Below are 16,108 nucleotides of genomic sequence, written 5' to 3' on the forward strand. Positions count from 1 at the left end.
TAAGACTCGTGAGCCACACCTTCCAGACTAAACAATGTTTCATATCTTCTCACTTTCCCCTTTATAAACCTTTAATTGTGCGACAGGAGGGTTAATTGTTAAAGAAATCGTTTATGAGATAGTATTAAGCAAAAGGGGCAGATGTTTGTCGAATAAGTGACGCTTCAGTCAAACAGTCAAAACAAACCAACTCACTCTCACAATCAGATGCGCCTCTAACACACCTGGTGCGATGACGTCACGCTGACGCATGATTCCATTTCAGTATTAAGAATATCTTTTTTCAGAAATGTCAAGGTAAAATCTGTCATATTTGATAGCCTCTAAATAAAATAACATTGTTTTAAATCCACTACACTAATAGTTAACACATACCACAGATATCCAGCGACGTTTAAGACATTCCGGTCCTCAAATAATCATTATACACGGAGAAACCTCCACCACATCTGTATTTTTCAAACAGGCCCCTTGACATTGTGAACTGTTCAACTATAAACTCATAAGGTTTCACTGATTTCTCAACTGAGAACGTTTTAAGGTAAGAATCAATAACAAAAATGCTAAATATAAATATAAAACTTACCTCCGCGCAGCGCGTACGCGTGGTCCTCCATTCTCCGGCTTCTCGGAGGTCCGCGGTAGAGGAAGTCAGTCACTAGAACGAGATTCAAGGATAACTTTCAGCTAGCGGTCAACAGCTCGAGGAGTTAGCTTCACAGCTCCGGTCAACCAGAGGGCTCAAGCTCAAACGTTTTGGACCGATAGCTCTGAGTTAAGGGCCCCCAAAACAGGTCCATGCGAACTTTATGGTATACGGCTACAGATCTCTCATTATTCTCCACTTCACGAGGTGCATCTCAGAGCGCGAGGACGAGATGCTGGAGGCAGCGCGCGCTCGTGCACTCCCATCAGTTTACTTAACAAACAAAGCACTGCGACAACGAGCACAGTGTATTTTAATGTTAAATAAATCACTTTAATATGATAAAGTAAAAGGAGCAGACGTCAGGTGACGTTACCTGTTTGTCTGTGCACTTTATTTTTTTAAATATGCGTGGTTAATGAAAAAAAGCCCAGATTTCAAAGTTCATCCATTTTAATTATATGGAAGTGAAGATATTAATGCATGGAACATATAAAATGACTGTGCACATTTATCTTTAAAAACGAGTTTGAGTCAGAGGGCAAAAAAGAGTCAATAATTGAGCACAATTAAGTTTGATTCTGTATTGTTGAATAATTCACAATTTATTAAACTGATAAAGTGGTGGAATCTGACTGTCTTAGAAAGAAAGAAAAGAAGAAATGTACACTTTTATTGATCCCTGTGGGTAAATTATTCTCTGCATTTGACCCATCCCTTAATTATTAAGGAGCAGTGAGCAAATTAGTTAGTTAGTCCGTAAAAATTATATGTTAGCTTTAATCTGACAGAATAATATCCCAGGGGGCAACTGAAGATGAAAAATATATTTGCAAATAGATCAATAGACATGTACATGACAGAAAGCTCACTATTTGACCCATAATGATGATCCACGGTGTCTGAGGGAGAGGTACCACAAGTCCTTTCTTTCCTGCTGCTGTCAGGCTGCACAACAAACTGCAGTACATCGCTGGAGATCCTGGCAAACTCAACACTTTACTTTACTCAGCACTTTACTTTGTTTTCCCCTTGTATATTTAGTATTAGTATTAGTATTTAGTTTAGTTTTTTAGTATTTAGTTTTGTGTTTTATAATTATTTTTATTAATGCTCTGATGTGCACCGCTGCTGTGATTTTTGAAATGTCCCCACTGTGGGACGAATAAAGGTATATATCATATCATATCATATCATAAGAATGTTTTGGGTGATTAAAAGTTTATAATATAGTGGATTTTAAATGTTATATATTCTATTTGAAACTCTACTTAATTGCAGGCAGTGTCTTCAGCTACTTCAAAAAATGTTTTGAAAAAATTAGTTTGAAATGCTGTTAAAATACTTTCACTGTACGCAGCTGTGGAGGTGTGTGGGGGCGTGGCTCAGGGAACAGGCGCTGGCAATAGGCCTAATCTAATTGGCCTCAGCTGCAGGGTATCAGCTCATCAGTGTCTCTACCCATGAGGTGGCATAGGGATGGAGGCATGAGAGGGGAGAGGAGAGGCAGAGTGTGCAGCCGAATAAAGTTCATTACCGACTATAAACTCAGTGTGCTCGTCCTTGGTGCCTCGGGGGGGAAACCTACAGGGGACAGCCTCAAACCTGTTACAGCAGCCTATACAACTCACTTTCAAACTACAGCCTCAACACCATCCTACTCATTTGGAAGTAGTAACATACAATCTCCAATATTATAAGAATATGTTTTATCAGTGGTAGCTGACATCAACTGACAAGTGCACAGTTCAGAGTTGTTTATATATTTAATTGAAAAGTTTTTACTAAGAGCCGGGGGTGACTTGAATCTGTCTAATATTTCCACGTGGGTGGACTGGAAATGTCAGTGGAACATGTCTTAAACCGCATGTCGCTAACCTTTCTCAGAGACGGTGCGATACACATACTCGGTGCCCTTTGACCTCTTACGTCATGCCAGCGCTGTGTGTTGTCGATGGCGTCTTCTTCAAATCAGTAGCTAATAACACAACATTAAGCCACACATAAACATGAGTAAATGTTGTCTCATTTGATTATAGGCCGGTGGCAGTCAACACGGGGAAAATCCCCTGATACCGATAATCGGCAGTTAAATTTGTGCATCCCAAAAAATTTGAAAGCTTATCTTCAGCCAAAATGACACAGATAATGAAAGAATATGCAACGTCCCTGTGAGCAAGCAGTGAATGCCGCCTGTTCCCATTCTCAGGTCAAACACTGTGGCTTTGTTCCTAAAGGTTTTTTCCCTGTGAAAGTTTTTTTTTAATTTCTTTGGGAGTTTTTCCTTTTTTATGTGTGCTTCTCGTTGTGGTTGCTGTGTGCTGCTATCAGACTGTGACATAGACCTAGCGGAGACACAGTCAGACGCGTGGAGAGCAGACAGCCCACAGCAGGATGACACTTCCTTTAGAATCATTCACTCAAAACCCACCACCCTCCCACAGGTTTGTGAGGATGTGTTTATTTGTGCTTTACAACCGGCAATAACATTTTATTTTTCAGATTCACTGCTTAGTTCTCAGTAGTGATGGACCATCGCTTATCACTCGCTTCTTGGCAGGAGGGGCAAAGTCTGACAACCGACAATACTGTTACATGGTATACCTTTAACAATTCTATTAACAAAACAAAAACTTATATATAAATATATATTATGAATATGTGGCTTCAACATGAGTCCATCTATTGTCAAGTTCTAATGGATACAAATATTATATTTTTGGTGTGAAGAATGAACAGTGGATCTTGTGTCCAGTGGGGCATCGAATCTCTTTCATTTGCCACTAATGATATAATCACAACATATGCAGAATACTTTTGTTCTCTTGGAAAAGAGATTGTATTCCTCATACAGGCTCCAGGACCTCACATCGGATCAGGGAAAATAACAGGAGGATCCCTCTCCAGGATGGACAGAAGCAATAGATGATAGATTGATATGTTACATTCTTCGATTTTTTTATTTCGGCCTTCCATTCGTGTGTTAAGTTCATTCAGCCGTTGCAATAAATCCGCCATGTATGCCAGCCTTGCACACCACTCCTCACCTGTGAGCGGCTTTGCATCATCGCACCTCATCAGTCAAAAAGACTTTGAGTTCCTCCCGCAGCTCAAACACACGGGCCATTGGATTTCTTTGTGGAGCAATAGGGCTTTATGCTCGGCTCCCTTTTTCTGTTGTTGTCCTGTGACGGGTGTTTCGTATCCAGATGACATTTCAGCTTGCTTGGGACCATGGTGCTGTTTGACAATTGAATTTATTTTGTTCAGCCAAATATCACACATTTGCCTCTAAGGGCGTTACAATCTGTACACATACAACATCCCTGTCCCAGGACCTCACATCTGTCAAAAGTTGAGGGTCAGGTGCAGAGAGACAGGCTGGACACCAGGCTTGAGTGAGACAAAAAAAAAACTTTAATTCGGAAAAAGGTCAAACATAAAACTCTGGCTTGAAAGCAACTACAAAAAACACTAGGAATCACCATGTGAACAAAGACTGAGTGAGACATCAAAACAGAGACACTACAAGACTGAGATAAAGACAAGAAACCGACAGGAGACAAGGGAAAGACTGGCACAATATATAGCGGGAAAACACAGGTGTACGGCATGATGCAATCAGGGAAACAGGCGTGGCTGAGGGCAGGTGAAGGGAATTAACCAATCAAGGAGACAGAGGAGTGGCTGAGGGCAGGTGAAGGGAATTAACCAATCAAGCAGACAGAGGAGTGGCTGAGGGCAGGTGAAAGGAATGAAATAATCAAGACAGAGGAGACAGAAGAAACAGAGGAGACAGGAGAAACGGAACAAGGCGTTTCAACATTGGATCAGGAAAAACTCCCAAGGAATAGAAAAAAAAACCTTTCTCTGGGGGAAAAAAGGGGAAGAAACCTTCAGGAGAGGAACAGAGGAGGATCCCTCTCCCCAGATGGACAGATGCAATAGATGTCATGTGTACAGAAAAGGAACAGCGTTACAGAGTTGCATAAACACATAAAAACATTTCATGAGTATGACAGATTGTATGAATAGTTCGTAGAAGGCATGGACCACGATCCAGACCTCCACAATCCATCAGGCCGATGGAGGTAGAGAGGAGGAGTGGGCGAGGCACATCAACAGGGCCATGGCATCAGACCCAGCCAGGTCCAATGGACCCGATGAGATGTGAAGTCACAAGGACTCCGGAGAGGAAACAGAGTTAATAATGTGCAATGGAGAGATGAAAATGTATCCATAAGGAGAGAGAAGAAGAGATAGGTGCTCAGTGTATCCTAAAACATCCCCCAGCAGCCTATAAGCATAGCAGCATCTCTAGGGGCTGGACCAGGCAAACCTGATAGCTTTTCCCAACACACCAAGCATAATGAAATTGGTGAAGTAGGATCCCCGGTGAAAGTGAATCCAAAGGAAAGATAACGTTCACTGTACTGCCTCAAACTCACTCGCACAGGGCTTTTTATCTGGGTTAGATGCTTGCCCACGGCCCAGTTCAAAGTCTGCATGTAAATTTTTTTAATATTTCTCCATCGCCGTTCTTCACCACAACGTCTCCCGGGCATCATTTAATTCTACTATCTTAAATGTACAAGGTAATTATTGAGCTATACCTACTGTCACAGAAGAGTATTTAATTACTAGGCCAGCCAATATATTGCAGGCCTAGACGCTCAACAATGCAACGAAATAATATTTTCTTTGGACCGATAAAGGGAAATTGGAAAATTGTCCCACGGCACACCTGACGATCTCTCACTAGTGTGATTGAAAATCAATGGCCGAGTGTACGTGCAGTTGGCTGCTCGTAGCATCGTGGTTATCTATATGAATTACCCTTTACACTTTTTATTGAGGTCAAGGAAAAGTGGTTGGGAAAAGATAGAGGGATCTAAAAGCAAAGCATTCCCCGAGAGACCTGTTGTCTTCTGCAGGTGAGCAGCCTGTGTGGCTGTGCTGGGTGTCAACACGATGCAGGAGTAACTGCACACATGTACAGTCTGTGCAGTCTTCCATTATGATGGGAAACTGAAGGATTCTGGGTATATCCATTGTGTTTCGGGCCACTAGGAGTCAAAGTAATGCTCTGATTAGATTGTCTTTGTATTTATCAACTGTTTTGAATTTGAGAAATGTTCACTTTTTGTACTTGTTGAAATATCTTTCTATGAATTTCATGTTCCTACTCCTGCTGTTGGAGAGAATATGTTGCATACTGCATGCTGTGGTTGATTAAACATGCTTTTATTGGGGACCTGCATTTTTCTAGATGGATTATTTTCACTTACACGGTATATTTATATGATCAGTTTTTGTATTAAATACGTCATCCAGTGTAGGCTGTCATCCCCACACCCGTTTAGGGGTAAACCCTGTGTCGAGGGCAACAGTGTAAACAAAGTGAGTTGAAAAATGTCTCCAAACTTGTACTTTACACAAACCGGTGTCAATGTAAAACACTATGACGAAGAGTTGCTGTGTCGTCAAAAATAATTCTGCACACCATGATATCAGATTAAAATTTTGCTATAAACTACTACTAATAAGAATAATACTTTGAATTGATATAAAGCTTTTCTAGAGACTCAAAGATGTTTAAATGACTGGATTAGTATTGCGTCATTGATACAGTTGTGCTCTCTTTGGGGGGAAAGAAATACTAAAAACTACAAAACAGGTGGTAAAAGGCAACTGATGCTGGTGACAGTTGGCTCCTACTGAAGGATATCTATCGTTATCTTAGGGTGCTGCACAGTCCTCAAGTACAGCCGCATCAGGCTGTCATCTCCAGCTACAAATCAGCCAATTGATCAAACAGTTGGCTATTATTCAATTCAGTTTATTTTGTACAGCAAGTAAAATGGCACATTGGGCTTGTAAATCTAGCAACTCACTTGCCCGATCGGAGAGAAGAAAATTAGTTTACCACATCATTTCTTTCTGTAGTTTATCTTTGAAGTAGCTGAGTGAGCCACCTTGCTTCCTTCTCATCTGACTTCACATGCAAAACATGAACATATAATATATTGACACCATGTTCCTTTGTATCTACATGTCTGTATCAGTAAGTAATGCACTGTAAATTAGTACTTGTACACATTATTATGAGTGTTACTGAATTCAATGATCCTGCTGACTAAACGCTTTTTATCATCTGCCTTCATGCTCCAGCTGTAGAACCTTGACTGGTGTTTCCACTGGTCTCACTGGGAGCTGTGGTCCTGAATGCTGAATCTGTCCTCTGCAGCGACTTGGCTGCTGCCACCCGCCGTTTTAAATCCATTACTGGGTATCCTGAGGCATTCTGTTCTTGGGTATCTTAATGTATTTTCTCTAAGCATTCAGATTGTAAAGCCCTCTGAGGAAATTTCATAATTTGTGATATTGGGCTATACACAATAAACTGAATGGAGCATCTATCTTTGATATTTATGTAAAGCCGGTCAGGAACAGTCCGTCGCTGGCTGGATAACGACGTTAAAGGATCATTCTACAGAAACAAAAAAAGGTCTGGACCCAAACGTGATTGGCTGGTTGGAGGAAAACATGGAGACAGATGCATGGGAGATGATAGCCACCCAGGACCACACGGGGCTACTTTGCTCAGCATCTTTAAAGTGCATACAAATTAAATGCCAGTTTTTCTTCGCATTATTTGAGTATTTTGGCTTCTTGTGTGTGGAGCGTTTACTGACACATCTGGTAAAGGAAGCCGCCCCGAAGCTTTCTACAGGGAGCTGCTATGAACTTCCTGTCCTCTCCCCTCTGATGTGGTAGCCAGTGAAATCTAATCCTGTAAAGAGGTAATCCCGCTGGGCTTTAAGAAGACGTGCTAAATCCTTGTAGCGCCACGAGCTGCTCCACACAATTCATAACACATAAAAAATCTGACAGCTTCACCTCTGACCCTCCGGCTTCAGTTGTCCGACTGCCTGCTGAATTATTATTCCGGCACAGCTGGACTCCACTGGGAGCACAGGGATTACATCGTCTTTGCAAATTCCTAAAAGAGACTATGTACAAGTTCACATTTGATTTCACATGCATGCTAACCACACAGACGTATAGACGGACGTCGCTGACTAAAAATATGACAAATTATATTTAGCCTGTGATCATGGCCTCATCAAGAAGCATTTAGGACGACAGTCTAGATATCTATATTTTGAATCATAAAACTGATAATTGTAACAGAGATCTAGATTTCCAGTAAGCAGGAATTATTTAAATAAGTTTTATGTTTCTTCTTTTGTGTAATTTTTTGTAATTCACCTCAATATTATGAAGAGATTGTTAACTTTTAAGTGATATTAGTTACAGATCTGGTAATATGTTCATTTAAAAGGGAACAACCACATGTTCATTAACTACATATGATTTGGGAGAGACTGTTCGTTAATGGACAAAACACAATCAAAAGGAGTGGGCGAGGAGCAGTTAGGAGTCGAGGACTGATTCACTCCACCATCTTTATCACATTGTTCAGATAAGTGCTGCAATTGCAAAACACTCCAATTAAAGGAACACACACTGCCTAGGTAGAGGAGCCTGGGCTGTATATGATTTCTTTCTTTCTTTGAGATCTGAATTGTTTATTTTTCACCTCATCCTTGTTGGTAGAAAAGGCAAGGAAAAACAGTCGAAAGGAAAACAACAGACAAAGAACTGGATTATGTTTAGTGCTACTTTTATATAAATGCCGACTATACATTCTAAATCTAATCAAAGCATGTGTTCATGGTGTTTTTATTCCTGTACTCTACCTTTCAAAGTAAAATACCGCTTTTACATATCTATATATATATAATTATTAAGAATAATAATGCATTTTATTTGCACTTTTCATTCAAAAGAATATCAGAGTGCTACAGAGCCAGTATATAGTTTAAAAAAAACTATTATAGAAAAGAAAATAGCTGGCAGTGATTTAACAGTCACAAATGCCTTCCTGAATAAATAGGTTATTAGTCCGGTCTTAAAGGAGTCCAGTGTCTGTGTTGCCCTCACGTGGTCAGGGAGACTGTTCCATTAGCGCGGCGCTGCAGTGGAGTGAGTGGAGAATGGATGTTATGTGCTCATATTTCTGGACTCTCATCAGGATCCTCACAGCGCTGTTTTAATATATCACTCCATTATAGTGTGCTAAGAAGTGCTTAGATCTGCTCACATTTACTCATAATAGAGTAAAAGGTTTTTACAGTGTGGCATCACAAGGGGACAGGTGGTGGAGGAGCACTACATTCCCACTCATGATCAGCGGCCACGCCACAAAATGGCCGAAGTGGCCGACACTACATCTCCCAGACTTCCTCATCACTCACCCAGCTGCTTAAGGCAGCTAATTGAGGAAAGGCTGGGAAGCTTCATAAAAGGCAGAGGGGAGAGCACATGCATGAGGGGGAGCTGGACAAGCTGGAGGAGAATGGACATTCACGAGGAGGAACACAGTGAAGAGGAGGACCTCGGAACCTGGACTTTTGCTATGTTAAGTTTTTTTGTTTAAGGAAACACGTTCTCCTCAGGGACGCTTCATGTTTATTGATGGACTTTTTATTTTTTATTCCCCTTCCCCTTCACTTAAACCTTCTGATTGTGCCTGTCTTTCAGCTCTCTTGCACTGCCCCACCCGAGCCGGCCCTAGGGACAGCCTGTGGCACTGCAACGGCCATAAAAGAATAATCAATTTGCCATGTTTTAAGGGATGAAATGTTCTATATATATCCGGCAATGAATGATATATGAACAAACTCCTTTGTAATAACCTTTGGAATATAGTTAGGAATTAGGAGGCAGGAGACATCGTGAAGGAGGCCGGACCAATGAGGACAGGCCTTTGAGGCAGGAGGCACAGAGAAGGAGGCAGGGCCATTGGGAAGGAGGCCATGTCCAGGCCAGGGGCTGGATGCAGGAAGCAGGGGGTCAGGACCAGCTTCAGACCCAGCCAGGTCCAAAAGACCCTATGAGGCGAGAAGGCACAACGACTCCAGGAGGTACAGTTATTAATGTGCAATGAAGAGACTTAAAGGCGAGAGAGAAGAGGAGAGAGGAGCTCAGTGTATCCTAAAATGTCCCCCAGCAGACTATAGGCCGATAGCAGCGTATCTAGGGGCTGGACCAGGGCAACCTGAGACAGTATACGCGCTGTCAAAGAGGAAAGTCTTAAGTCTACTCTTAAATGAGGTGACTGTGTCTGCTTCCCGGACTGAAGGTGGAAACTAGTTCCATAAAAGAGGAGCTTGATAACTGAAGGCTCCTATCCTACTTGTTACGACTCTAGGAACAACAAGTAGCCCCGCATTTGGTGAGCACAGCTCTCTAGTGGGACAATATGGTACTACAACCTCCTTAAGATATGATGGCGCAGCACCCATAAAGGCTTTGTAGGTGAGAATCATTTTAAATGTGATTCTTATTTTACAGAGAGCTGGCTAATAGAGAAGAAATGTGATCTCTTTTCTTAGTTTGTATGAGTACACATGTAAGCTGCAGCATTCTGGATCAACTGGAGAAACTTAAAACTAGTGTCCAAACCTCAGAGGGAAGAAGGGGCGCTGGTGGTGATGGGTGTCACTGTAACCTGCGTCCAAAGCTCTCTGCTATCCTTATGCTGTTGAAGATTCTGTGACAATATTGATTTGGGGACAATGTCTTGGCCTGATAAATATTTACTGTGGTTCAACCATATGCAATATTATTGACGAAATCTTGCTAGCATACCATTACCGTTCTGGCTTTACCACATTTGTTTTACCAAATTGTATCTCTGGTTTGTCATATTTACTGGAGCCGTAAACAATGTTTCAGTTTCACAAGAGCCCTCTGGTATGGCAGGTATTAAAACATCACGGTTACCAGGGAAACAGAGTGAATGGCTCATAAAAACCTTTAGATTATAGTTGCGAAATGCATGAACATAAGAAATGCTATTACCTTCAGCAGGATAATGCACTGAGATGTCAAATCAGTTGTGCAACATCATCATTTATCTGAGGAGGTTCAGTCAGGATTTATAAAACGCCACAGCACAGAGACAGCTTTATTGAACGTTACAAATGACCTCCAAATAGCATCAGATAAATGACTCATCTCTGTACTGGTCTCGTTAGACCTTAGTGCTGCGTTTGACACTATTGACCATGACATCCAATTACAGAGACTGGATCAGTCGATTGGCATTTCAGGCACCGCACTAAGTTGTTTTAAATCCTACTTTTCAGATTGATCTGAATTTGTATTTGAAATCGATGAAGCCTCGATGACCACCAACATTAATCACGGAGTTCCACAAGGTTCTGTGCTTCGACCAATTTTATTTACCTTTTTATATATGCTTCCTTTGGGCAATATTAGCAGGAAACACTCCATAAACTTGAATTGTTATGCAGATGGTACTCAATTATATCTATCGATCAAAGAAGAGACCAGCCAGCTCGCTAAAGTTCAAGCATGTCTTAAAGACATAAAAACATGGATGACCTGCAACTTCTTGATGTTAAACTCAAACAAAACTGAAGTTATATTACTCGGCCCTGAGCACCTCAGAGATCAATTATCTGGTGATGTGGTTTCTGTAGATGGCATTGCTCTAGCATCTAACACCACTGTAAAGAATCTCGGCGTTATCTTTAACCGGGATTTGTCCTTTACTTCCCACGTAAAGCAAATCTCATAGACTGCGTTTTTTCATATCTGTAACATTTAAAAAATCAGGCACATCTGGTTCACGCGTTTGTTACTTCTAGACTAGATTACTGCAACTCCTTATTATCAGGCTACTCTAATAAGTCTCTTAGGTCCCTCCAGTTGATGCAGAATGCTGCAGCTCGTGCACTCACTAAAACTAAGAAAAGAGATCACATTACTCCTGTTGCTCTGCACTGGCTCCCTGTAAAATCAAGAATCACATTTAAAATTCTTCTCCTCACCTTCAAAGCCTTGATTGGTGATGCGCCATCATATCTTAAGGAGTTTGTAGTACTATATTGTTATGCAGATGGTACTCGTGGTTCCTAGGGTCTTAAAAAGTAGGAAGGAAGCCAGAGCCTTGAGTTATCACGCTCCTCTTTTATGGAACCAGCTTCCACCTTCAGTCCGGAAGGCAGACACAGTCACCTTATTTAAGAGTAGACTAAAGACTTTCCTCTTTGATAGTGCTTATAATATAGTATTCATAAACTTAATAATACTAATTTGAATATATATATATATATGTTAGCTAACACAATGTATTTTTTTAACATGCATTTTAACAATTGTACAACCAGAAACGCAACACAAACGTTAAATGAACACTCAATAGAGGAAACATAATAATGACTATAAAACTATATATATAGTTTTTATTCATCTTGATACCATTACTCACAAAGCACAGAAAAGATTTGAGAGACGCTGTATGAATGTATTATCTTAAATGATCTCATATCCCACTGACAGCCATCACCTCTCCACAGGCAGACTTTCCCTCTTCCATGCTCTCAATCTTTATAGATTCACCTCTTAATACAGTTCTCCCTAGAGAGCTAAGAGCACCTTCAAAGGCACTTCCTGTCTGAGACGTGGAAGGCCTCGGGATGTAGAATTGAGTTAGTAGTCGGCCGGGGAACCACAGCATGTGCTAACTATGTGACGAGTGCCCAAGGGAAGGTGGTAGAGTGGGTCAGGGAAATGGCTGCAAAGAGGTATAAAAGTACATGATTCATGGATAATGGGTTTTTAATGGTTTGCTGGATACTGCTACAGATTTCTTTTGAGTAAGATTATTTATATCTTCCTGCATTTCTAAGAGCGTGCAAAGAAATATGACGCCTCCATTCCCCTTCATATGAGGAAGTCAAGAACACTGACCCCCTAGTGTCTCTTATTTGCATCGAGAAGAATGTATGAGAGTCTTGATGTATTTCAAAATAACACATAATATGCAACATTTATGATCAGTGTGATTTAAAATAGGTTGGCTTTGCTGTCCATCAGAGATATGTACTTTTATAGTCTTACCATGGGCCAGTTTTTCTGCATTGTTCGTTTTTGGACCAAGATTTGACAGATGTGGTGTAAATTCCAACCCGGTCGTCAGGAAAATGGCAACATTGTACATTTCTGCAAGACACGGAATACAATGAATGATGATCAAAAATACATATCATGAATATGCTTCATATCAGCCTTGTATGACACGTAGATTTTTTATTTTCTCTTTGTTTGACCAATCCAGTTCTGTTCTGGGTAGGTCAATGGGTTCTACATTTAAAAAGAGTGAATTTATTAGACATCATTTGAGCAACATCCACTAGTGCAGAGGTCGGATGGTCTTAGCAGTAGACCTGCCCGGAGGGAGTTACAGTAGTCTAGGCGTGAAATGACCAGAGCCTGGACCAGAACCTGTGCTGCCTTCTGTGTAAGAAGAGGACGTATTCTCCTGATGTGCAGCATGTACCTACAGGAACGTGTTGTCGCAGTAGTTCAATTCAATTCAGTTTATTTGTATAGCCCAATTTCACAAATTACAAATTTGTCTCGGAGTGCTTTACAATCTGTACACATAGACATCCCTGCCCCAAAACCTCACATCGGACCAGGAAAAACCCCCAAAATAGGGAAAAAAGGGAAAAAGAAGAGAAAGAGAGAGAGAGAGGAGGACTCTCCTATGATGGACAGATACAGATGATGTATATGTAATGACAGAAGGACAGATTAAAATAATAAATACATTCAATGAATATGACAGAGTGTAGAATAGTCAGTAGTGAGCACGACGATGGATGGATCCATCAGGCAGATGGCGGTGGGGAGGAGGAGTGGGCGAGTCTCAACAGACAGTGGCGCGGTCAGATGAGGCAGGAATGACACGGACAGGCCATCCATCAGGCAGATATTGATGCTGCCCATAGGGTCCGGCGACCCCGACCCACGGAAGTCAAAAGGAAAAAGGAGGAGAAAGAGTTAGTAAGTAATGAGAGATGATTGAGAAAAAGGAAGGAGAGGAGGAAGAGAAAAGAGGGGTACTACTCAGGTCCAAAACGCCTCCGCAAGCAGCATATATAGGGCAGCACATGTAGCTGCCTGAAGCAGCAAACCTAAGCTTCTAGCTATAATAAGCTTCAAAGAAGAGGTCTAATCTAAGTCTACTCTTCGCTTTGAAGACTGACTGTGGAAGTGACTTCCATAAGAAAAGCTTGATAACTAAAGAGGAGCTTGATAAAACTACTCTGACTCTAGGAACTACTTTTTTAAGACTCTAGTTACAAAGTAGTCCCGCAGTGAGTGAGGCGTGGTGGGTCCTGCAATCATGACAGATATGATGGAGCATCACCAATCAAGGCAATCAAGGCTTTGTAGGTTAAGAGAAGAATTTTTCTTGATTCTGATTTCTAGATTAGTGCAGAGCTAGCAGAGGGTGCAGAGCATGATGTGATCTCTTTTCTTGTTTTAGTGAGAAACACGAGCTGCAGCATTCTGGATTCTGGAGGAACTGGAGGGATATTAGAGCAGTTACTGGGCTGAAAGATAGTCAAATAATCAGTCTCGTATAACGTGAGCCAATTTTCAATTTTTTTGCATCTTTTGAGACAAGATGTGCCTGATTTTGAAAATATTACGAGTCCTGAAGAATGCAGTGAGAGGATTTTTCTCAATGGGAGTTGGAGGACAAGTGATCAAAGATAACGCCAAGCCAGGGATGCCAGTGTTGGATGCCACAGATGACCAGATGTCAGTCACCAGATCATTGATCTCAGGATTAAAGGGGCTCAGGGCCGTTCGAAATTACAGGTTTTTTTGTTGTTAAGTGAGTTTAGTTTTTTTTCATCCATTTTTATATCTCTTTAATACGTTGAATTTATCTCCTCTTTTTTATCGATAAATATGGTTGAGTGTCATCTATGTAAAGAAATCTTATCATTACACAAAACCTGTGGAGGAGTGTTGATGTATAAAATGCCCAAAGGCATGTATAAGGTAAAAATAATTGGTCAGCTGGCAGTGATGTGGAACCGATTTACCGCAGGGTTACAGGTTATCGAGGCGTCAAATTACAAACATAAACTGAGACATTAATAATATAATTATTGCAAAAAATGTTTGTGCCAACAAAAAATGCCAACTCGTCTGCCAGTGTCGTATGCAAGATGTCATGGTCAATAGTGTCGTATGCAGCACTAAGCTCTAACAAGACCAGGTCAGAGAGCCAGTTCTTTCTGCTGCCATTAAGAGGGGCTGTTCCTTTCTTTCTTGTTTTCAAAATTGGTGCTGAAACTATTATGATGTAGAAAGTCGCACAACTGATTTTAGACCACTTTCTCAAGGATCTTGAGGGAGGAGGGAGATCTGTCGGTAGTTAGCAGTTAATACCTCTGAGGATCCAGAGAGGGCTTCTTCAGAGGTTTAATAATAACAGCCACCTGAAGGAGTGGTGCACTGGGCCTGTTGAGGAGACACTTGATAATATCTCTAATAGAGCCGCCAAACGAAGGCAAGCAGCTTTTAAGCAGCAGCGGGGGGGGGATGAGACAGGTAGACAAGTTCAAGTTAAAAAAGTAGAAAAAAATGAAATGTCACAGTTGATAAAACCAAAAAATAAAACACATATACAGCATACAAGCAATTCTACGGCCATTGAATGCTCGGCTCCACAGGCTGTGACTCTCTCAGCCTGGCTGCAGTGCTGAAGAAAAGAACCTGTGGGGTTGTTTTTCTTTATTGATGAGGATGATAGTAATAGGCTCTGCGAGGGGAGGCCTTCTCTTATATATTTTTTCTATCTCGCTAAAAGCGGGATTCTTCGCTTATCTTAGCAGCAGCTTCAAACAAGACTCCCCACACGATGCCCCCCCCCGGAGGACACACGGCGGTGGTCCTTCGGCCGCTTTCTTTCACGTTCCTGACCATAGAGCCGATAACCGGGGTGTTGTGTTCCTCAGGTGTGTCTAATAGCTGAGAAAAAAAACTGGTGAAGTGGGTGGTTGGGTTGGTGCTGCGGGGCTTCTGTAGACTTCGACTCTTACCACAGTTTTCCAACCATCCGGCTGCACACGCCGCAGCGGGCACAGCTAACAGCTGACTGTAGCAGCCGCGGGGCCGGGGGGAGAGGGCGGGCTAACTGCAAGCTCCTGGAGCTTGAGCGCGGCATCATAGTGTCGGCTGTCAGGGTGAGTGAACTGTCGAGTGTCACACCGAGGTTCCCGGCAGTCGGGGTCAGGGCTAACACAGAGTTGTTAAAAGAAGACACCAGTACTTTGAATGCAGAGTTTAAGTTTGCACGATATTTGTGAATTTTTGCATTTTGTGTGTGTTTTGATTTGTGTGTAGAGAGTTATGAGAATACAACATATGCTTTAAGAAAACATGTTTAAACAATGGATAAAAACTATAATACAAACACCCCTCGACTACTCAATAGCTGTCGAACTATCAAAATGGAGCACAACCTTTAGAACAGGGGTCAGGAACCTTTTTGATTGGGAG

Source organism: Pseudoliparis swirei, chromosome 4, assembly GCF_029220125.1.
Source record: "Pseudoliparis swirei isolate HS2019 ecotype Mariana Trench chromosome 4, NWPU_hadal_v1, whole genome shotgun sequence".
NCBI classification, from domain to species: Eukaryota; Metazoa; Chordata; class Actinopteri; order Perciformes; family Liparidae; genus Pseudoliparis; species Pseudoliparis swirei.